General features: G+C 38.1%; 1 long non-coding RNA gene across 1 annotated transcript in view; it reads left to right on the top strand.

The window, feature by feature from the left end:
- Positions 1-22885, top strand: part of LOC115900079 — a 28567-nt gene extending 5682 nt beyond the window's left edge. Inside the window, exons 2-4 of the long non-coding RNA XR_004059758.1 lie at positions 467-612; positions 20411-20453; positions 22621-22885. This is a non-coding gene — a long non-coding RNA (uncharacterized LOC115900079). The remainder of the gene's footprint in view (positions 1-466; positions 613-20410; positions 20454-22620) is intronic.
- The last annotated feature ends 238 nt before the right edge of the window (positions 22886-23123 follow it).

Here is a 23123-nt window from a genome sequence, read left to right as displayed (position 1 = left end):
CTGATTAAAGATAAAGTTACCTTTAACAACATTTGGAGCGACTGTTTGAATTGAGGCCTTAGGAAAAGATAAACCCCTCTTACCAGCGTCAGGGGTGCTATGTCCAAGACAAGTCCCTAATATTCCCTTTGTTAGTGTCCGGTTTAGAAATAGTCATGAGGTCAATTCTGGCCAACGAAATATCAAAGGAAGTCATCTTGGAGAGTTCCAGAAAAGTTTTTCCCAAGAAAGAGACACAGGGAGAGAAGGTACCAACTTTTCTTCTGCCTGATAAAATGTCTTTATGTCATAGCTGAAATGGTGACATGTATGAATCTGAGGATATAGACAAAACACAGAGAGGAGCAGAGGGAGGGGAATCGGAGACATGGAAACTTTATGGAAGAGCACTAACTGCAGAGAATTTATAGTGTCTTGATTATAAGTCTATTTTTCTATCTGATTCTGTCCCTGTTTCCTTTTGCAGAGTCCCATGTGGATGTCGGTGTGATGATTAGGATGCCTGATGCTTCTGAAACAAGAATACACTTTACAAAAATGCCCAGTCGAAAACACTTTTTACTTTCTATCTTGTGCTAAGAGTGCCTTTTTGGATCCCACGGCTTCATAATGGTAAGAACATAAATTTTAAGCTGGTTTCTACTGTGAACAGTCTTTATCTGATTATTTAAATCCTTCTACCTTGTGGTTACTTCCTATATTGAACTCTTAAATCTCCCACTAGTAGGAACCAGTTCACATCTTCCACCTATTTTATGGCTGTTGTAAGAGGAATTGTTTGTTGCTTTGCTAAGCTACTTCTTTTTAAGAGTCTGATGTCCGTTGGCATGTGAATTACACTAGACCCTGTGGGTGATCAGAGAAAAGCAGTAAATAATGTCCTTTGACCTTAATAGAGTTGCCACACATATTTTGCTCAGACAGTTCAAGTTTGTGGGAGGTGTGCCAATGTAATTATTAATAACATCTCTTTTTATTCTCAAAAGTGTTCCAATTTGGATAATAAATTACATGGTTCCCTAGACCTTAGAGGCCTTAAATTCAGTTAGGGAGATGGGAGACCCAAACAGAAAAAGGCAACTAACCCAACAAAGAAATGTGTGATGAATACCAAATACATGCTCTGTGCTATCAGTGAATGGAGTCATATTTTAGGAGAGACTGCTAAGGCCTTCAGCGATCTGGCAAACTACCTGGAGATGAGACAAGATGGCTCTTGAAGAACATGTAGAGTTGAAGCCAGCAGTGAAGAAAGGAGATCATGTAATCAACCTTTCACATGAGAGACTGCTAAAATCAAAGTAAAGCATAATTTTTCAACCTGAATAAGTATTGGCAAAAATGATTTCCTCCCCTCTTCTGAGCAAGCTGATACTACAGGCAAACCAGCTGGCAGCTTGAGCAGAAAGCTCATTTTGGCCCATTTAAATACATGGGTGTTTTCCAAATGTTCAATCTGGCCCCCCACCACATTAATGAGCCATTTGCCTTGCTGACATAATCACTACCCCGTGGCCATGAAGGGGACGAAAGAAATGAGAGCTGGATGGGCTGAAACCTGTGCCCAGTAGAGGACCTCCCAGAGGGCAGCCCGGGCTTTAGTGACAGCTCCAAGATGTGGCGCTGCACACACCACCCACTTCCTGTTTGGCTGCATTTTAACCCTGCTCTTGGTCCAAGTGGGTACAGGCACACTGTGAGAAGGAACTGTTGAATGAAAACATGCTTAAATATACTAACTCCATTTCAAAAGCATTTTCAAAATATACTAACTTCATTTCAAAAGGGTGTCCATGGACTATAACTTATTATTCAAAATGTTCATAATGAACAGAGTTGTTTAACACTTTTAAATCTAACCCGTGAATGTCACCGCCACTTTGCCTTCTTTGAGCATCACACCATTGAGTTAATGGTATGATGAGCCTTCTTGTCCCAGAGTTTGATTACATCAAGTTTTTAGGTTTTTTCTTTAAAGATTAGAACCTTTTATGCAAACAAAATCTTAGAAATAATGCTAATTTGTAAGTGATAAAGCATGCTAGTTACCAACTCAATGTTTCCTCTCCCCTTCTTTCTTATTAACCAATCCCCAACTTTTATTTGGGACAGCAGTATGGTCAACTTAAAGCAATAAAAGCTAGATTCCCCACTTTTCTTTTGTATCTGTAGTTATATTACAAAGACCTAGCCAAAAGAAGATACAATATGAGATGTCCAGAACAGTTCTTCTGAGAGGTCTAAATCAAATAGCATGCACCTTTTTGCCCTTTCCCTTTCGCTCCTGGCTGCGTGAATTGTCAACATGAATGGCCGTAGCTCTGGCAGCCTTCTTGAAAACATGAAGATAGGGCTGGACTCTAAAGATACAGGAACAGAACACCAAAAGGAACGTGGGTATCTAATAATTTAGTGGAACTATCATACCAGAGCTTGCATGGCCTACTTCTGGACTTGGTTATGTAGGAAAAAAAATTGTCTCAATTTCTCATGTTATGTATTTGAAGATTTCTATGTTAGCACAAAAAGTAATTTTTACTGTTGATAAACCGATAAATGTCAATCTGTTGAATGTGAAAACTGACAAATAGGAAACTTCTCTGGTTGAAGTAAAGGTCAATGGAGGCCAGATTTCCATCTACCATAGTATTTGAATTATAACACATTTATAAAGCAGTTTTGGATTAATATGGTATTTCTAGAGGTACTAATAGTTAAATGCAGGACCATCTGTAAACTATTTAATCTTATTAGAGTCATGACCCTTCGCATTGACTGTAAAATGTTATATAAGGTGAAATAGAAGAAACTTTAATTTCTTTCTCTATTATTTCAGAACAAGTGCTAGTAAATCTGGAGTGGTCTAATCCAGACCTTAATCAGCATTGAATAATATGCCTTTTTCTCAGTTTAAGTGGAAAAGACTGGTGCAAAATATAAAAAGGTTTTTTTGAGTATCTACTAATTGCTTGGCATTTTATCTGTATTATACCATTTAACCATCACTACAAATCTATAACAGAGAGAGACCCTATATGTTGCCCATCTCCAGCAGGCCTCCAAACCTATATGTTGACCAACTCAAGGAGACACTGTTCACATTGAATACAGTAAGAGTGTCCTCTGGAGCAGTGCAATGTAGCACCTCTTAAATTAGAGGACATAACCTGTTTATATTGTCCTGTGTTCCTTTCTTTACAGAAACAGCCAGCCTCAATTCTATAGCAATTCTTATCATTCACAGAGCTGGATGGGCCTGACTGTTCCCTTTACCCAAGGCCTCAGCATGGTCATTTTGAAATGGGAATAGTCACCTTATTCCCCTCATGGGGCATGCGACAGGGGCATGGCTTCTTCAGTGCCCATCTGCTTAAACCCTTAGTGGGTACATGCAGACAGGCAGGTCCTAGGGAGCATTTTTGGGCTCCAACCCCACAGCAGCGTCTCGGGTTGAGTGTTTACAGTTCCTGAAGACCCAGTGGGCATGGGTTACAGGGTACTCTTCAGCTTTGCCATCTGTAGGCGGCTTATGTTAATCAGCTCAATTAGATCCTCTGCCTTATCGGAAGGACAGAGGTTTTCTGTATCCCAGGTTCTTGCCCTAGTGTACCAGAAAAATCGGATCACATGTGGGCTTGGAGGTTGAGCATAAGATTTTATTCGGTGATGAAGGTAGCTCCAAGTACGATAAATGGGATGCCAGAAGGGGGATGGAGTGGGAAGGTGGTGTTCCCCTGGAGTTAGACTGCCCAGGGGCTGGAGTCTCCTCCAGCTGCCTGCAGCCATATTCTCCTCGGCGTATGCATCATTCCACCATCACTGGCCTGCTGGTGTCTGCTGATGTGTTCTTCTGCCCCTCTCGACATCCAACCACTTGTGTGTGTGTCCGCTCGGGTCTTGGGTTTTTATGGGCACAGGATGGGGGATGTGGCTGGCCAAAAGACAACTTTTTGAGTATGAAAACAGAAATGCCTGTCCTCATTTAGGTCCGTGGGCACAGGCCCAAGGGTGGAGCCCTCGCCAGGGACCCCGCCCTTCTTTACCCAGCACTTCCCTGCCCCCTCTCATATCAATTTGATCCAGGCTTGGCTTATCTGACCACTCATATCCTAGCCACAGTTGATTCAGTGATGTTCCTGACTAAAGACAGATCAATGACAGTACCCCCTGGGATGCCGCTAGAGTTAAGGGAAAGCTCTTTTGTTCCTCTTGGATCCTGAGTTGTAAAGAGCATATGATCCTGCAACTGCTAGTGGCCATCTGACTATTATGCATCAAGAGTTTGCCTGAAAATGGAGCTATAACATTAATTGAGCAACTGGATCCAGTCATGTTGAAGACTCCTTCAGTTACATGAGTCTATTAACATTTTGTTCTTTAAAAAAGGTAGTTTGATTCTATTTCTACCATTTGCTATCAAGGAGTTTCAACTAATGCAGGTAGCTATTACCACCTCCATGAGGCTCTGAGAAATTAAGTCACTTGGCTAAGCTGGTCAGTAATTGATGAAACGGGATTCTGAAGTAGGGTAGTCTGGTACCCACATCCATCTTCTTTTCATTACACTATGCTGCCTCCCAAAACCAATGAAAATAAATTGATGGAAATCATGATTTATCATTAGGCTTTCTAAAATATAATATTCCTACAAACAGTTTCCCCATCCCAAATTTCATGCTAATTCCAACTGGTAAATTTATGAAGCAAAGTCATTGCTCTTTGTTAGAAAAATGTTTTCATATTTACAAAACTTTAAAGAATATTTCAATGAGGCTTGTCATTATTTCTTGAATACCTACTATACAGGGATTGGGATTAATTGTTAACAAAGAAATTTAATAAAGAAACAAATGAAAATAGCAGTCTATACAGAGCATAGCACATTTTTAAGTCACTCTGTTCCAGAATGGGAGGTAGTAACACCGTAAGACCAACATCAATAAAATGCCATGACAGAAAGGGGTGGTGGCACACCAGAAATAGGGGTAGTATTTCTAGGCAAGAGAAATCATATTGATTCTCTTGAGGACTGAACGTGAGGCAATGTGAACAGGAAGTTCTAGGGCAGTGCTGTTGAATAAAACTTTCTACAGTAATGAAAATGGTCTGCCAGGTGCAGTGGCTCATGCCTGTAATCCCAGCACTTTGGGAGGCTGAGATGGGCAGATTGTTTGAGTCCGGCAGTTTCGGGAACAGCCTGGCCAACATGGTGAAACTTTGTCTTTACTAAAAATACAAAAATTAGCCAGGCATGGTGGCACATGCCTATGTTCCCAGCTACTCAGGAGGCTAAGGCTGGAGAATCAGTTGATCCTAGGATGCAGAAGTTACAGTGAGCCAAGATTGTACCACTGCACTCCAGCCTAGGCAACAGAGGGAGGCTCTGTTTAAAAAAAAAAAAAAAAAGTGTTCTATATCTTCTCTGTCTAGAAGGGGATCTTATCTTTCCAGTAGCTACATCTGGCTAGTATCTACCATACTAGTGAGTTCATGAGGTAGCTACTGGGCACCTGAAATGTAGCTAATTCTACTGAGAAACTGTATGACTAATACCTACCATATTGGCCAGTGCAGTTCTAGACAAATAGGCAAATAATACAAGAAAATATACAAGGTGGGAAGAATGGAAAGCACGGGGTTTATGTAAAAGATAAAGTAAGTTGTCTACTTCAGCTGGAATTGGGCTTATAAGGCAGTCAAATGAGAAATAATATTTGGTACAGTTGAGTGGATCCAGATTATGAAAGACTTCGACCATTGCTTTGGGACAATCGGAGCTTATAATGTCTCCTGCGCTAAGAAGTGTTATGTTCAATCCTGTGCTATGGGAAGATTAAACAGGCAGGGGTAGCTATGAAGAACCAGAAAGGTTACAGAAGTAGAGATGCTACGTATGAGACCACAGTAAGAGTCCAGACAAGTTAATGAAAACCTGAATTAAGACAGTAACAAAGGAAATGTAGGGAAAAGACAGATATGAAACATATCTTAAAAGTAGAAACAAGAAAGTTAAGAACTAATTGGAAGAGTTGGAAAGCAAAGAAGAGAAATGCACTTTGGAGAACAAAAGGTGAAAGAGAAATTATAAGACAAATAGATTTGGTAGTACAGCATCTGATTTAGAAAGATATTCCGATTTTTGTTTTAGATCTTTTAGGCTTAAGGTGCTAATGTTAGAAATATAACTATACGATTAAAGAGAAATGTTAGAAAATGTGGTAGAAATTTAAGGACAATCCGCATATAAATTAGGGGTCAACAAACTATAGCCCTCAGGTCAAATCCAGCCAACTGCCCGTTTTCTAAATAAAGTTTTACTGGAACACAGCTTCTCTAATTTGCTTATATATTATCTATAGCCGTTTTCTAGTATAAAATGAAGAGCTGAGTAAATGCAACAAACTGTTAGGCACACGAAGCTGAAATTACTTACTATCTAGTACAGAACATATTTGCTGCCTCTGATATACACAATAGAAATCACCAGAACACATGAGATCCTAATAATTTTAATATAAGAAATTTTAGTATTCTTGTTGCAACTTCACATGGCAGGAGGGTTGAGGGGTGCTCTCTGGGATCTCTTTTATAAGGTCACTAATCCCATCATGAGGTCTCCATTCCCATGACCTAATCACCTCCCAAGGACCCTACCTTCAAACACCATCACATTGAGGGTTAGGATTCAACATATGAATTTGAAGGGACACAAGCATTCAGTTTACAGCAAGTATAATTTAAAAAATGAAAGAAGGAAAGAAGGGAGGGAGAGAGAGAGAAAAAAAGAAATACAGGAAGAAACAAAGAAAAGATGGATGAAATAAGCATGAACTTTGAGGTCAAACAGATTTAGCTTTAAAACGTTCTCCTACCACTAAAATATGTGTGAACTTGAACATGTTATTTAACCTTTCCAATGTCAACTTTTTTACAACTAAACTGTAAATATCAACTATTCTGTAAGTTTGTTCTAAGCACAGTTTTTTCAAATAAAATACTATATCCAGTTAAATTTAAATTTCATAAAAAGAAGAATTTTTAGTATAATTATGCCCCATGTATATTTGTCATTTATCTGAAATTCCAGTTTAACTGAGCATGGTAGGCTCAATAATAGCCCCAAATATGTCTGTGTCTAATCCCCAGAACCTATAAATGTTACTTTACATGGCCAAATGGACTTGTAGAAATGATTAAGCTAAGGATCTTGCAATGGGGATATTATTCGAAATTGTCTGGTGGGCCCAAATGTGTCTTTATGAGATGGAAGTTGCAGGAGGAGTCATAGAAGATGATGTGATGATAGAAGCAGAGATTACAATGATACTCTTTGAAGATGGGGCAAGGGGCCATAAGCCAAAGAATGCAGGTGGTCCCTAGAAGCTGGAAAAGCCAAGGAGATGAATTCTCCTCTCAGCACCTCCTAAAAAAACCAGCATTGCAAATACCTCCCCTTGAGTCCAGTGAAACTGATTTTGGACTTCTGACCTCCAGAACTGTAAGAGAATAAAGTGTGTTGTGCTTAAGCCACTAAATTTGTGGAAATTTGTTATGGCAGCAATAGAAAACAATTATACTGAGACCTCCTGTATTCTTATTAGCTAAATCTGGCAACCTCGCTAATGATTAAATGCAGTAGGCTAGCACGAACTTCCCCTTAAACATGGCAGAGTGAGCATGTTCATTTATCTTTGCTCCCTCCCAAACCCTCACCACAGTTAAATTAAAAGAATAAATAATCTATAAATCCATAACGAAGGGGGGAAATGAGAAAAAAACAAATTATAGCTGCCAATCTAATTTTAGAAACTGGAAGGGTAATAACTGATTTAAACTGTGACCATGATACTGATTAAAATAGGGAAAGAGCTGAAACTTTAGAAAATAGATGATAAACCTAACAAGGAGTAGTTAATTCATATTGCAAAACTTGGAGAGGCTCAGACATTAGAAGCATTAGGTACTACAGCAGGCAATACTGGAAGCTTGTTGAAAATCTGCTTAAGAACCAATCAGTTACCAAATCCTTTCCTTTACCCCTAAACTTCAAGTGACTATTCCTTACTCACTCTGCAAGAGGTACAATGCTCATTTTCTGAATACCTTATAAGAGAATCCGGAGTCAGAGAGATGAGGCACAGGAGGGTAAATGTGATGTCTTCCCGTAAAATGGTGCAAGAATGAAGCATTACATAAAGGTTGGTACATGGAAGAGTAAAAATGAACCTCCTTCTTTGAGAGTATTTCAAGATGCTAGACATGAAGATTATACTGCTTAGGTGGGAAATTAGAGCATCCTATCCAAGAAAAAGTATCTATAGATATTGAAAATTTGGTTTCCCAGAGCAAAATACTGGATCCCTGCCAGATTAGCCTGCTGTAAAATTGACAGGTTAAAATCCTCTTTCACACACAGAGTATGTCCAGGTAGCTATTTAGTCCCTCACAGATTCAGAGAGACAACAGATACCTCCAGAAGTTTGAGAGAGAAACATAAGGAACCAAACCAAATAAACAGAGAAAAAGGAAATCATAGAATACAGAAATAGTGCAGAAAGTAGAAAAAAATCTTTACAACATCATAATTAATGTCCTCAGAGAGAGAAAGAATGCTTTATAAAAATGCAATCATCAAAACAGGAATGAACATAGGAAATTTAAAATATGCTAGTTGAACTAAAACATTCAATTAAACATTTGCAAAATAAAATCGAGAAGATCTCCCAGAAAGTAAAACAGTATAAGCATATGAAAACGTTAGGAAAGAAAAGAAAATCTGAGGATCAGTCCAAGAATATCCATGAGTTATGACAAGGATGAATCCTAGAGGGACCAGAAAAAACAGAGGGAAGGAATTTATCAAATAATTTTTAAAATGATGATCATGAGGCCTTACATAAAAGAACAAACAAAAACAAGATATGCACCAAGCATATTATCATGACCATCTGGATCACCACAGCCAAAGATAAGATTCTAAAGGTGTCCAGAGAGAAAAAAACAGGTCACATTAACTAGGTTGACCATCCATCATGGTTTGCCTGGGATGATCCCAATATATACTTGTTCTAGAATCATATTTGCCTTTTTATTTGTCTAGTATTTATCAGCTCTTATCAGCATGGTAGGCTCAATGATAGCCCCAGATACGTCTGTGTCTAATCAAATTACGATTATTAATTGCATTAAAATCATCCATGATGGTTTTATAGGCCTCTGTTTTGTAGTTGCAGCTGCTGCTGAAAGTTTCATCTAAAGCACATGAGATGCATTTGTAATAAGCAGTATACTCACTTTAATACATGGTTAAACCTGAACGACCATCAGCAATTAACCCATCTTTCTCTTCCTTGCCCTTTCTTTTTTAAATTTTTGTCTTTAATTTTTTTTTTTTGAGACAAGGTCTTAATCTGTTGCCCAAGCTGGAGTGCAGTGGTATGATCGTAGCTGTCTGTAACCTCAAACTCCGGGGCTAAAGCCATCCTCCTGCCTCAACCTCCTGAGTAGCTAAGACTACAGGTATGCATCACCATGCCTGCTTTATTTTATTTATTTATTTATTTATTTATTTATTTATTCATTCATTCATTCATTCATTCATTCATTCATTCAGTAGAGACGAGGTCTCTCTATGTTGCCAGGCTGGTCTTAAACTCCTGACCTCAAGTGATCCTGCTGCCTTTACCCTTTTTGATGCAATATAACTATTTTTTTCCTTCAGAGGACAGCATTTCTTGCTGACAAGAAAAGGAAATGCATTCTGACAGTCACATTTTTTAGTCAGAGGTAATATTGAATGCCAGGGCTCTGCTAGCCATCGTGTACCACCTAGTTGTTCTGTTTCTGCAAGATGTGTGAAGTCCCCAGAAGGTAAGGCAGTGGGAATGTGCAAAATATAGGTTAAGGGTAGGCCAAATATGTGTGGGCAATAGAGTCTGCACTTATGTGGAGAGCACATAAAGAATGGTCTTAATACATTTTCTACAGTGGTTTTGTCATTTAGTTTATTTCAGAAATCTAAAACTATTTATCTTGTTGTTAGATAATATGTTTTTATTTTATTTTGCAATAAGCTCTTTTAGCCCTAGACAACTAAACTAAGAAAAGTTTATGTTTAATTAAAAATGATGTGCTTAATTTCCATTTTTCAGAAAACTTGAGAGGATGAATAGCTAACTTGCATAAAATGTTTGTCAACATTTCCCATCTGTATTAGCACTGTCACCAGAATGTTGTGTATAAACCATTTTGAAACACGGTGGCTTTGCAAACAGGCATTTATATTTATCCTCAAGAGTCTGCAGATTGAGATTTGGCCGACTGAGAAAGGAATCAGCCAGGTTATTTATTTATTTATTTATTTATTTATTTATTTATTTATTTATTTATTTTTGAGACAGGGTCTCACTCTGTTGCCTAGGCTGGAATGCAGTGGTATAATCTTGGCTCACTGCAGACTCATCTTCCTGGGCTCAGGTGATCCTCCCACCTCAGCCTCCCAAGTAGCTGGGACTACAGGTGCAGGCCAACATGCCTGGCCAATTTTTGTATTTTTTGTAGAGACAGGGTTTCACCATGTTGCCCAGGCTGGTCTTGAACTCCTGGGCTCAAGCGATCAGCCCACCTTGGCCTCCCTAATTGCTAGCATTACCAGTGTGAGCCACCATGCCCAGCCTGTCATGATCTTTTCATGGAAGATTATAGGAGAATGCAAACAAGTGAGATCACATAACATGTAAAGATTTGACTCCTGTCAGGTTTGCCAACATTCCATTGGCTAAAGCATGTCATATGAATAATCCAACATCAATCAGGGGAGAAAGTAAATGTGGACTGAACACTAATCCACACTATCACCTTTTTTTTTCTTATCATAGAAGCCATAGTAATACCATTAATCACATGACAGCCAGAAGACACAAACCTAGTAAATACCAGCATCTATTTCAAAAGTTATTAATTAAACCAAACCATACCTGAAGATGACAATTTAGCATGTGCAACTAAAGAAAGTGCATTTGCGTATCACTCCATGATGCATGACTTTTCATTTCGATCAAATGACTACTAAGTTAATTTTGCTCATTTATAATTTCAAATCTTTTTTATACATGTTAAAGATGAAAGGCTTTTTAAGTACTGGCTTCGCTTCATTAGCAGAATACAAACTTCCTAGAGTTCAATTATGCCAATTTTATATCAATATCATTGAATGTTAAACAAAAATTAGTGAATTCCAATAATAGAAAGGTTTCTTTCATGCAATCAAAATGAAGCATTTGCAATTGCATTTTATAATATTATAGGCAAAATGCCAAATATTATTAGGAATATTATTGTAAAATCAATTAAAAGGTTCCACACTGAAGATACAATTTTGCTTCTGCAGTAATAATGTGATACGACATTTGGCAAAACAAATAATGGAACTCATAGAGCAATAATTTACTTGGAATTAGTTATAGTGTGCATTAGTACATTTTCATGCTGCTGATAAAGACACACCCGAGACTGAAAAGAAAAAGAGGTTTCATTGGACTCACAGTTCTGCATGACTGGGGAGGCATCAGAATCATGACGGGAGGCAAAAGACACTTCTTACATGGTGTTGGCAATCATAAAAATGAGGAAGATGCAAAAGTGGAAACACCTGATATAACCATCAGATCTCACGAGACTTATTCACTACCATGAGAACAATATGGGGGAAACCACCTCCATGACTCAAATTATCTTCCACAGGCTCCCTCCCATAACACATGGGAATTATGGGAGTACAATTCAAGATGAGATTTGGGTGGGGACACAGAGCTAAACCATATTATTTCACCCCTGGCCTCTCCAAATCTCATTTCCTTATATTCCAAAACCAATCATTCTTCCCAACAGTCCCCCAAAGTCTTAACTCATTTCAGCATTAACCCAAAAGTCCACAGTCCAAAGTCTCATCTGAAACAAGGCAAGTCCCTTCTGCCTATGAACCTGTAACATCAAAAGCAAGCTGGTTACTTCCTAGATACAATGGAGGTGCAGGTATTGGGTGAATACAGCTGCTCCAAATGGGAGAAGTTGGCCACAACAAAGGGATTACAGAGCACATGTAAGTCCAAAATCCCGTGGGGAAGTCAAATTTTAAAGCTCCAAAATGATCTCCTTTCACTCCGTCTCACATCCAGGTCACACTGATGTAAGAGTTAGGTTCCCACAGTCTTGGGCAGCTCTGCCCTGGTGGCTTTGCAGGGTATAGCCATCCTCCTGGTTGCTTTCATGAGCTGACATTGAGTGTCTGTGGCTTTTCCAGGTGTACAGTGAGAGCTGTCAGTGGATCTACCATTTTGAGGTCTGGAGGACGTTGGCCCTCTTCTTACAGCTTCACTAGGTGGCGCACCAGTAGGAACTCTGTGTTGGGGCTCTGACTCCACATTTCCCTTCTGCACTGCCCTAGCAGAGGTTCTCCATGAGGGCCTGACCCCTGCAGCACACTTCTGCCTGGGCATCCAGGCATTTCCATATATGTTCTGAAATCTAGGTGGAGGTTCTCAAACCCCGATTCTTGACTTACAATTCAAGATAAGATTTGGGTGGAGACACAGAGCCAAAGCATATCACAGTGCATACATAATCCATAGTTGCTTTTAAATAAGCAGCAGGAAAATCAAAGCTATAGTTGTCAAAACTTACAAGTAGTTTAACATACATCTATTAAGTAGTTTATATATTTATATATAGTTACATATCTGTGGTCTGAGCACATATATATACATATATGTAGTTTATATATTTATAATATATATTTATATATAATATATATTAAGCAGTTTAATATAAATTAAGTAGTTATATATACATAAATATATATATATTTGAAGTGAACCATAACATATTTGTTTATATGAAGCTGATGTTAAGAAAGTTAAACAAAAAATTATATTCTGGAAGTATCTATTTTCTCTCTTTGTTGCTTATCTTAAATTAGATTTTATAAATATTTAAGCCTTTGAAGAACTTTTTAAAATAATGATATCAAATGAGAAGTCTAAATTTAATGATACCAAAATGAGAACTCTAAGTTTTCAAAAATAGTTTAGAAAAACTTTAATCAAAATATTCAAAAGAAATGGAGCACCAAACGTTCTCGAACTATTTAGTGATTATAGTTATTAAAAACAAATTTTTCAGATAGAAAGACATAATTTATTCCTACAAAAACAAGGAAGAAACAGAACAAATTAAACAATGGTACCTTGCCTGGTGAACAAAATTTAATTTTGAAATTCTGTAATTGTGTTTTTAAATATCTCAACTTGCAAGAAAAATCTTTTCAAGGACCTCCACTTTAAAATGGTGATTTATATTACATGTGAGAATAAAATAAAACTAAGAAGGCTATAATTTTTGCAGGGTCGAAATTGGCAAAATATTAAAATAATCGCAGATAGAAAAAACTTATTCAATGTTTTGTGTCTCCTAAAATGTATTTGAAAAAAAAGGAGGCACTCTGAATAAAGGGTATGATATAGTACCTTTAAAATAACTAGACCAAAATATTTATACAATTCAATAACTCCCTTAAGAATATCCTTCATTGAACAGAATTGACTCTGCAGTTACAAAATACCTCAGCACATATGAGAGTATTTTCTCAGTAAAAATATTATGGCTTTTATGATCAACAGAGAAAAAGTCAATACAGGTTGTCAGAAATGTCAAATTCATTAACTATTTAAAATACAGCTTTAAAGAAGATTGTAGGCAGTTTTGTGGAAAAACATAATAAGAGCATCGCTGGATCACAGAGGATTTCTAGGGCAGTGAAATTTCTCTGTATGATACTGTAATGATGGATGTATGTCATACATTTATCTAAACCCATAGACTGCACAACACTAGGAGTGAAACCCAATGTAAACTATGGACTTTGGATCATGATGTGCCAGTGTAGGTTCATCAGTTTTAACAAATGTACCACTCTGGTGGGAGATATTGATGATAGGGGAAGCTATGCATGTGTAGGGGAAGGAGGTATATGGAAAATTTCTGTACCTTTCATCCAGTATTGCTATGAACCTAAAACTGCTCTAAAACAGTCTCTCTCTCTTTTTTTTTTTTTTTTTTTTTTTTAAGTTAGGCACAGTGGCCCATGCCTGTAATCCCAGCATTTTGGTAGACCAAAGCGAGGGGATTGTTTGAGGCCAGGAGCTTGTGACCAAACTGGGCAACATAGTGAGACTCTGTCTCCACTAGATAGATGGATAGATAGATAGATAGATAATAGACTGTCTTGAGGCCAGAAGTTCAAGACTAGCCTGGACAACATAGCGAGACCTCTTCTCTACAAAAAATTTAGAAATTAGCTGGGCATGGTAGTGCCTACTTGTAGTCCTAGCTACTTGGGAGGCTGAGATGGGAGGATTACATGAGCCCAAGAATTCAAGGCTGCAGTGAGCTGTGATTGTGCTATTGCATACTCTAGCCTGGGCAACAGAGTGAGACCTTGTCTCAAATTAAAAAAAAAAAAAAATTCTTCAGAAAATTTCTGGTGTCACGATACTAGATCTACATGTAGCTTTTAATGATTAAATTACATAAGTAGTACCAAGATTCATTGTTGTCCTTATATTATTTGTAGTATTAGGGAAATCAACATAAAGAAGAATTCTTTTTTTTAAAATGTATAGATTTAAAAAAATTTAGACAGAATTTTAAAACTGTACATTATAGCCCAATCAATATATACTAACAGTGTATTAGCTCTGGAGTGCTGGCGTGGTACTAATGCTTATCACCATCACCAAGGCCAGCTCAACAGCAATGACCTCACAGCCTTGCTGGGTCTGATCTAGAGGAGTCCTCACAATGTGTGGACTGCCAGGACCTTGAACCCAGGCTGCACCTTGGGAGAGGAACCAAGGGAGGTACCAAGAGCCAGGGGTGATACATGTATAGCCTGATGCTTAGGTGGATCTTTTGCATTGCATGTTTGCTGCTTTGATAGTAATTCCAAGGATACACAACTTTAGCCAAAAAAAAAAAAAAAAAAATCATTATTCTCTCCAAGTTCTTGGCCTGGAAGAGCCTTTGTGGCCTGTCCTAGTTCTACTGATTTAACTAGAAATTTTTATATAATCACATTCAGCCTATGGGGACAGGAGTTGATGTGAAAGAAAGATATCCTCATTTTACCTGGAGGAGGCCATTATTCAGTGGTCAATAAATTTTCAAAATAATCAAGAAATAGCTATATATATATATATAAAATATACAAATATGGAAATAAATAGAAGAAACTGCTGAAATGTTTGAAAGTAAGGAATGGAATTGGGAATGAGAGGGTAAGAAGTTTATATTAAAAGTTTTGTTATTGTATTTGCGTTTTTAGAATTGTGAACATGTATTGTGTTAATTTTTAAAAAGTAAATAAAGTTTTAAATTAAATGCCTCATATACCTAGTAGGAAGTCAAGGTTTCCTTTTCCTGTTATTCCCAATTTCTATAAGTTTCTAGATATGCATCTGATTTCCTCCTGTTTTTTTTGACAGTTTCTGCACAAGAAATTACTAATCCACTATGATCTGAGGGCCATGCAGACTGCCCTAGATAATCTTGAAATTTGCTAACCCATTATGAAAGGTTTTCTTTTAGGTATATTTCAATCCCTTTATCACTCAAAATGTTGCTATCTGAAAGCATTTTTACAAATACACAGTTGATTGAAATCTGGAAAAGTAATGAGCTTATTTATTTGCTTATATTCAATTCCCAGTATCACACACTGTAATTTAAAGATTACCTACTACCTGCGGATATTCTTCTTACCACGTTAAGGCAGAGACCACCCTCTTCCCATTTCCCATGCTGGAGATGAGACAGAAGGAAGCATTAGTATAAATTAAGATCAGTGGTGGGTAGAAATTCGGCAATTCAATAAGGAAAATTGCACACCAAGGTTAAGCTTGTTACCAAAACTTCACCAAAACTTCTTTTTTTGCAAATCACCAAGTTCTCCTTCCTCTAATTTTTGGGTAAACAAATTAATGCTGAGTGTTGTGGACTGGCCCACGGGTTTTCCTGCAATATATTATCTGGACTCTGTTAGCGAAATGCACGTCATTGTCTGTACATTAGTCCCTGAGACTTGCAGGAGTTGTTGCAACTTGTTCATTCCAGTGTTCAAGTAGTTCAGCCGTTGTGTCAACATGTTAGGGGCTGGTCTCTGATCATGATGGGCCAGGCTCACTCTTTATGATTGCTGGTGGATTCCCTTTCATTTGTGCTCAGACTACAGATTAGCCTCTACCAAAACAGATCGGCAGTGAAAGGTAGAATATTTCTTGTTGAAATTACCAGGGGAGTCAGTACAGGGTCTGGATAGGATTTCACAGAAGATTGGAAATGGTATCAGGTAAAAAATGTGAGTTAATATTGAGGGCGATTCCACCAGCTTGCTCCTGCCTCTGCTTTAAGAGTAAGGAAGTATAGTCACTGATGATAATCATGGCTGTAGTCACTGAGGCTTACGGTGTACCCAGACAGGCATGGTTTTAATTGCTCTGTCTTATCTCATTTAGTCCTCATCACATCCGTAGGTGGTATTTCCCTTTCACTGGAGTAAGTAAAAGAATACCTTAAAAGTGCTTAACACAGTGCCTGACAGTATGTAAAGAAACATTAGCTTGTTATCATTGCTAATCATCAATAAAGGCTCAATAATGTCTTTTGGAAAAGCTCCATCTTTTGGAATCCTGCCAGTGCAAGGTAGACTCTTTCCCCTTGGGGGAAGAATGCAAACAGTGGAATTGAAAACTCTGATGCAAGTTTACATTCCTATATTTTAGTGGCTAACACTCTCAACAGATGAGGGAAAGACAAAATAAATTTTTCAACACTAATCCTAGTAACTAAGTCACATGTCCAGATATTGATTCCATATGACTTGGCTGGGCCAACACCTACCTTGCCAATCTAATACTAACATTTTTTGCCTTGTAACCAGACACTCAGTATTACAGCCCCTACTTTCCGAGGAGGGAATGAGATGCTTTGTTCAAACAGAGGTGAGCCTTGTTAGATGTTGCAGAGGAAATTTAGACATCAACTAAATGCCCTTTAATGCTGCTTGTCACTCAGAATGTATGATGCTAAGAACACATAATGTTTTAACATTTTTTTAAGGAATTAAATGGAAGACTCTGTTACTGTATTGCTAAAAAGATGTGACCAAAGGCAAGTGTACATTTTGGAAATAAAACTTAATTGAACTTTAATTAAAACCTTTAACTGGGCCGGGCGCGGTGGCTCAAGCCTGTAATCCCAGCACTTTGGGAGGCCGAGGCGGGCGGATCACAAGGTCAGGAGATCGAGACCATCTGGCTAACACGGTGAAACCCCGTCTCTACTAAAAAATACAAAAAACTAGCCGGGCGAGGTGGCGGGCGCCTGTAGTCCCGGCTACTCGGGAGGCTGAGGCAGGAGAATGGCATGAACCTGGGAGGCGGAGCTTGCAGTGAGCTGAGATCTGGCCACTGCACTCCAGCTTGGGTGACAGAATAAGACTCCGTCAAAAAAAAAAAAAAGAAAACTTTTAACTTTGCCCCTCCCCCCCAAAAAAACTGCCATAAAAATAGACATTAAATAGTCAAGCATTTGAGTCCTGAGTGGTTACAGTTGTAGTGGACAAGGGGCATGATGGAGGCCTGTGATTAAATCAAGGGCTTTGGCCCAAGCAGATAACACTGGGATTAAAACACGGTCCTGACCACACCTACCTGTGTCACTTTAGGGAAGTTATCTCTTTATGTGTGCATTTTCACATCTGTAAGATAAGATACTTTGTGGAATTGAGAGACAGGACTAGCTGGATTTCCTATGCTGACTAAGAATTCCTAAGCCTAGCTGGGGAAGGTGACCCCACCCACCTTTAAACACGGGGCTTGTAACTCAGCTCATACCCAACCAATCAGGTAGTAAAGAGAGCTCACTAAAATATAAATTAGGCTAAAAGCAAGAGGTAAAGAAATAGTCAATCATCTATCACCTGAGAGCACAGGGGGAGGGATAATGATTGGGATATAAACTCAGGCATTCGAGCCAGCAGTGGCAACCTCCTTTGGGTCCCCTCCCATTGTATGGGAGCTCTGTTTTCATTCTATTAAATCTTGCAACTGCACAGTCTTCTGGTCCGTGTTTGTTCCAGCTCGAGCTGAGCTTTCGCTCGCCATCCACCACTGTTGATCGCCACCATCGGAGACCCGCTGCTGACTTCCATGCCTCTGGATCTGGCAGGGTGTCCACTGTGCTTCTGATCCAGGGAGACACCTGTTGCTGCTCCCGATCGGGATAGAGGCTCACCATTGTTCCTGCATGGCTAAATGCCCGGGTTTGTCCTAATCGAACTGAACACAAGTTGCCAGTTCCACGGTTCTCTTCTGTGACCCACAGCTTCTAATAGAGCAGTAACACTCACCGCATGGGCCCAAGGTTCCATTCCTTGGAATCCGTGAGGCCAAGAACCCCAAGTCAGAGAACAAAAGGCTTGCTGCCATCTTGCGAGTGGCCTGCCACCATCTTGAGAGTGGCCTGCCACCATCTTGGGACCTCTAAGAACAAAGACCTGCCAGTAGCAGAATCTTTATGAAGATTCTATGAGATTACAGCTTTGAAGTACTTGGAACACAGAAGATACTTAATAAATGACAGTTATAATGATAATGGTCATGAAGAAGGGATTCAGGAAGTACCCTGGATTCCATAAATTTGGTGTAACAGAGGAACCATTATCAAGTCACCGAAGTCAATGATTTTCTTTTCTTGCCCAAAATGGGCCTATCCAACCCCCATTATTTTCACAAATCAGTGTAGGGAAATGCAGTACCAGACAGGGAAGGATAGAGAGACAGGTTAAATGTTCCTCACAATAAAACACCTCAGAGGTGGTACATATTTTCATCCAAGGGAATCCCATACAACCTTTAACACATAATAATCACAAAAACAAAAACCAAGTAAAACAGGAAGCACATTCAGCAGAAACTCCATTCCCGATAGGAAAGAACCAGCATTCCAGAGTTTCCCAAAGGACACCAGGAATGTGGAACTTGCCAATGCAAATTCCATGGAATCCAGAAATTATCTGTAAAGTGCAAATGGCCAGATATAGGGAACTAACCATTCCAACCAGTCTGGTAATTATAGGAAACACAGAGGCCAAACACTAAGAGATATGCAAAATTGGGAGATGGAAAGAGAAGGGTTCCAGATCCCATAAGGCAGAGAAATGGCCAACTCTCCAATGAGGAGAAATTGAATGCTAACACCAGAACTACACTTATTTGTTACATAATTAACTTAGGGTGAACTGTTTCTTGTTTTCATTCTATGGTATATACACTGTCAATCATCCATATCTTTAAAAAACCTCCTTCAGTTGCTGTTAATAACACCTAAAATAATTGAACCCCCAAGTGCCAATTTTAATAACAGTGTTGATATGAATAAACCAAGCCAGGTGAACACCACAATTTAGTAAAGCATGGTCTAAAATGGGTGGGCTAGGCATTATATTTCACATCAATTTGCTCTCTTGATCTCAACACTACTTTTGTTTTCAGGAAGGGAAAGTATTGTACCCATTTTACAGATGACAGAATTGAGCTCCTTGAAATTTAGTTAATTTCCCAAGTTTACAGAGTTTATATTAAAACTGGGAGTAAAACCACCCAGGACATCTCCTCTTTATCATCTCGCCCTCTGAGAAATCCTTCTGTGAATAATATGATGTTTTTATTTGCTTCTGGTTTTGAAATGTTACATTTCAAAATCCAGTTTGGATTTCAGTCTAGTATATGTTGAATATGGAATCTCTGCTCTGTGAACAACCTTGTGATATTTCTAAGGCTTCAAGACCTATATACAGTCTAAAGGAAAATCAGTTATGATGGAAATGATGGTTGCACTGAATGGGCTGGATCTTTAAAATATTCATTTTCCACAAGGAAATATTTTAGAGTTCTACTCCATGTTAATACCGTGCAGAAAATATTAATATCAGTAGCCCTCTGGGATGAAATTAGAGATGAACCTAGCCCTAAAATTTCTATGTTTAGCATTTATTGAAGCAACCATAGTCACATTCTGAAGATTACAACTCATTTTGTTAAATTCATATGTATATGTGTGTGTGTATATATATAGTGAGACAAGCTAAAAATGTAAGTGTAATATAGTTTTCACATGTTATGTGTGAAAATGTTCTCCTTTTGGTTGATTGGTTATGGAGACTTTGAATTCACAGACCCTGGCATCTGCAGATATATGCACATTTGCAGATGGTAATTAGAGCTACACTCCTGCATTTCCCCTCACCCTCCCATATCCTCCATTTCTCTTGTTTACTTTTTGTTTACCTTTGCAGTACTCCCAGGGAGGAAGAGGCTACAGCACTGGTGCGCTCCCAGGTATGAATCTAATGTTTTAGAACAGCTAGACTATGAGGTCTTGTGTATTTGGTTTAGGAAGATTGGAGTAGGTTTCATTTCATCCCTAACCTGAGGATGTTGCGAAGATTTCAACCCATGAATGAGTAAGCTTTGTGGTCTGGGATAAGTCAATTATTTTATACCAGAAGGAGTAGATCCATGTCAACAGTCAAAGGTCTTTGATGTCCTTACTCCATATCCTCTTTTCTGATTTGCCTTTTAATGATGCTAATAGAATAACAGCTTTAAATGACTTATTGAATTTTCCATCTAGGAGAGATGTTAGGGATTACTGGATGTCATTCCTCTCATTTTATGAAAACAGAGGCACAGAGAGGTGACAGGCTTTTCCCAAAGCCACACAACTGGTAGTGGCAGCTGGAACCAGAAACCAAGTTCACTGACACCTATTGCTTCAATCTCTGCCTTCTAACCCAGTCAAATAAATGATTTAACTGAAATAGTCACTGAATTAAGCAACTGTTTTGATTGAACTGGTGTAATAAATTTCACGTTCCTACAACTAGGGTTTATTTTTCAGTTGAGCTGCAATGCTGATAAACAGACTTGAAGCTGATTAAGCATTTCAGATTTAATTCTTTCTAGATTCCTTGGGCCATGTTCCCATCTGGCTCAACCTCAAAATAAAGAACCCCAGAACATCTTATTTCCTAAAAAGTACAGTTAGGCCTGCCATATAAAATGTATATTCTTGTGCGATTATAGGAATTTTGCCATTATACCCTCTCAGCCAAAGATGATTTTATTATGTGGGATTTAATTAAAGTCATGTAAATGGAAAAACAGTATTTTTTGAACACTAAGAAAGAACAAGCACTGCAGAGAATGTGATAACATCTTCATCACATAAATGTTGGGATTTAATGAATACGTAATGTTACTTGGAACACAGAATAATGGAATCCAAGAAGGAAATAATAAGCACCACCTTAACATTTCTCAAACACATCTCAGGAAAAAATGTACCACGAAACAGGCACAGTAGCAATCACTATAAAACATCTAACAGTTTTCTTTCAGTTGTAGGACAAAGGAATTTGTGTCAACAAAGATAGGAAATAGGATGCAAAGATTAATATTTTTTTTCTGCAGCACTTGGCCTGGTGTTTTAAAAGTCACAAAGTACTCTTTTTATTCATGGCACAGCAAGGTATAGTTTAATTGATCATAAAATTGGTTAAACAAAGGCATTTATGAAAGCATATAAAATTGATGTGAACCGAGAAAGTTAGACCATTAGTGTGTTTACCATAAAAGTCTGCTATGTCTAAGTACATATGCTTCAGTTATAGCCACATTGATTGACTTTTTGTTTAATCTGCTATTTCCAGCAGCAAGTTCCTTCCCTGTTTCATGCCAAGTTCCTTTTAGGATTTCCATGTGACTTGCATTAGCATTTTTTGGCTTCAGAATTACCTCTAATGAACCATTTATAGTTTTTTTTTTTTTTTTTATATAAAGAATGCTCAAAAAATTAGGCTATGACAGTTATCCAAAACATAATTTGTTATGCTGTTTAATTATTTAATGGCTGTTTAAAAATTTAAACATGGTCCCTGGTTGATTGGTTGATACAATACCATTAAGGTAGATTTGAAGCGCCTATAAGACTATAATTATCTGGTGGGTCCTTCATGGTTCAGATTTATAAATTAGATTGTGTTCTAATAAAACGTTAATTCAAAAATGTCAGCTTAAGTGTTTTAAAAACTATTTCTTTAACATGTTACTAAACACCTACATCTTTAGAAAATAATTACTAAGCAAAGGAAATGGAGTGAAATTTTCTGTTAAAGTGAATGTGCTCTAAATCTATATACTGTTTATTTATTACAAGTATATGCATTCTCTTATATATCCATTTCTACATTCTCAAAATGCATGACTCTTTTCTACAAAAATATTTTTGACCATTAGCATGGCTCAAATCTTCATAGTAATGGTGGGTCTTGAGGCAAACCCTTTGATAGCTCAACAAATGATTATTGAATATCATGACAAAAATCTCACACTCTTTTTATGGGAGAAAAATAAAAGTGAATGATGGATTTATCTGTAATGCAGTTATCAAATTGTGCTTCTCATTGCAAAAAGAAAATAATTAATACTGCATTTTGGTTTTCAGGAATAACACATACAGGAAAACAATGCAGGCAAGATACGTTTTTTTTTGAAGAGTACTCTGAAGATCTCTGCATTAGAATCACCTGTGATACTTGTGTAACATGAAGATTCTTGGCTGCTTTACAGCTACAGAATTAAAGAGTTCCCTAAAATTTGAAAACCAGTGATCAAGATACCAAGCTATTTTGTTTGTTTGTTTGTTTGTTTCAGAACATCTTCCCTAATGTCCAGTGCAGTGATTCAGGCCTGTAATCCCAGCACTCTAAGAGGCCAAGGCAGGAGGAATGCCTGAGCCCAGGAGTTTAAGACCAGTTTGGGCAACATGGCAAGACCTCATCTCTGTAGAAAACCAAAAAACACCATCTTCCCTAATCTTCCTCGTGAACAGATTTGCTGCCTTTCCCATATTCTTCTTGTATTACATTACCTTTGCATTGTGAGGACTGCCTAGAGGGCAGGGGCCATGTCTTTTTTACTGTTGTATTCTCAGAGCTTAGTACAGTA

This window comes from Rhinopithecus roxellana, chromosome 10 (genome assembly GCF_007565055.1).
Source record: "Rhinopithecus roxellana isolate Shanxi Qingling chromosome 10, ASM756505v1, whole genome shotgun sequence".
Classification (NCBI taxonomy): Eukaryota; Metazoa; Chordata; class Mammalia; order Primates; family Cercopithecidae; genus Rhinopithecus; species Rhinopithecus roxellana.
This window is presented reverse-complemented; position numbering and strand designations above follow the sequence as displayed.